Raw genomic sequence first — 2,262 nt, forward strand, 5'->3', positions numbered from 1 at the left:
CCGAGCTGGGAGCGGCGAGCGCCGGTCAGCGCCGCTGCCAAGCCGAGGGCGAGCGCCCAGCGCTCCACGCCTCCCGGGCGACTCTGCAAGGAGCGCAGTCCCGGGCCACCAGACCCCTGTGCGGCAGGAGACCTCGGAGAGAGAGCAGGGGCGCGCTAGGGGCCCAGGCATTTTCTCTAAGAGCTTCGACGCATTAGAAAAAAATGCGAGGTGCAGCCAGGGTTTCTAAATGGGTAGCCTGTGAGCAGACACCCCCAGAGCCGAAGCCCCGGACTGCACGGCTGGGCCGGGGAAGAGGCGCCCGGCAGCTGAGGTCCCGGGCTTCCGTTCCCGCCCGTACTTGGGGCGTCCAGTCGTGCCTGGCTTCTCTTCGTGTCTGTCACTTCTCTTTCAGACCTTTCTGAAAAGCTCTTCTCACTGGGCAAATGACCCTATTTCTCTTACAACCTGAGACTCCTCTGGCCACCCCTGCCTCCCGAGCCGGTGTGGGTTAGGGTGGCTGGCCACATCTGTGAGGTGTGCCAAGGCCAGGCCCCACACTTCTCAGCCTGCGGGGAGGACCTCTGGGGATTTTCCAGTACTGTCCCAACCTCGCTGGGGTCCAGGGAACCACCTTCCCGCAGAGCATGACTGGGTGTACCCCCAGGGCTCTCCTCCACATCTGGAGGCACCATAGGTTCCCCTTGAAACTGAGACCTGACATTTAGCCCTGAGCCAAGGTCAGCAGGCCCCGTGCTTCTGAAAAGAAGACAGAAGAGGATGCAAAGCTGCACAGTTTCCAAGTGAGTTCCAGCTAGTGTTCAAAGGAGGCCCAGGTTCCTCATCCCCTGGCGGTGGTCAGGCCATGGGGGCTCAGCGCTGGACTCAGGCCTGGTGGCTGCCCTGCCGGCTCTGCACCTGGGCCCTGCTGGGACTGTGAGCAGGGTCCTGCTTGTCTGTGGAGCTCAGTGACGTCTTTAGAGGGGCTGTGGGCTGGTCAGGACCGATGTACTCAGGCACACAGCTCACCAGGTGGTCCCGGGAGCAGGGTCCAGCCTCAGGGCACTGTGACAGCGAAAGGGGCCGAGGGTCCACTGCTGTGTGCCATGGCCCTGCATGGAAGCATCGCAAGGCAGGGAAGCTTGCCGACAGGGGCCGGGCAAGGTGCACACCCGGCAGAGCTCTGCAGGTGTCTGCAAGTCCACTCAGAGGTCACTCCAGGAATCCCTCTGAGCTGGCTACTGCTTCAGGCAGAGGAGAGGCCACCTGCTTGTTGGGCCGGGGGAAGGCTCTTGAAGAATTTGCATTAGAAGCGGCTCCCTCCTCCCCCAGGTTGCCTGGAAGCCAGGCTGGGTGGAGGTCACAGGGAAGACTTGTCTAATCTCTCGCAGAAATGGCCTAGAGATAAGAGGAAAGAGTTGCAGTTCTTGCAGATTGTGGCTCAGGGCCCAGTGCAGGCTGGGCTTTATTCTAGGAAAACACTGAAGGTCTCCCGCGGGGCACTTTCTTCTCCCTCAGTTGAGGAAGGAACCTTGTGTAGCACAGGCCCTGAAACTGTCAGCGGGGCAACTTCCTGTGTGGCTGGGGGCCCATGCGCAGAGAAGGCTTCCTTCTCAGATGGAGATGAGCACTACCTGATCCTACCAAGACGCTGGAATCCTTGGTGTGCCGGGGCTGGAAGGGCCAAGGGCAGGGAGCAGGTGGCTGGCCAGGAAGCCTGCTGACCACCTGCGTCTCCCAGGGTCTGGGCTTCTGTGCAGGGACTGCTTCTGGAAAGACTGCAGCTGGTCTCCCTGCTGACGGAAGGACAGGGGAACCCCAGGGGCTGGGGAGTTGATGACTCGTAGCCAGGAAGTAAACTTTCTGTGGGACCTTGACTGCAGGAGTGAGATTGGGGATTCTGAAAAGCTCAGAGTGAAGCCCAGCTTTGGCACATGAGGGACTGCTTTACTGGGAAGAAATAGGGCCCCCTCCCAGTGTTAGGGTCAGCCCAGCCAGCATGGCACCCCTGTTCCTTCCCTAGGGCCCTCTCACCGTCCAGGGCCATAGGGAACCATTTCCAGTCACCGACGCCATTAGCAACAGCAGCCATTGAGCTGGGCACGGCAAGCCCCTGGAATAGCCAGGGCAGAAAGGCCGTCTGACGTCCGCCTTGCGCAAGTTCACGGCGCTGGGAGGCGGTAGGGAAGCCCTGTGCGTAGGAGACCGGATTCCACATAACCAGCTGTGGTGGCTTGGAAAACACAGCAGGGGCATGTGCGCCCCAAACCCCAACAGGATGGA

This window comes from Tupaia chinensis, unplaced genomic scaffold, assembly GCF_000334495.1.
Source record: "Tupaia chinensis unplaced genomic scaffold, TupChi_1.0 Scaffold000198_1, whole genome shotgun sequence".
Taxonomy (NCBI): domain Eukaryota; kingdom Metazoa; phylum Chordata; class Mammalia; order Scandentia; family Tupaiidae; genus Tupaia; species Tupaia belangeri.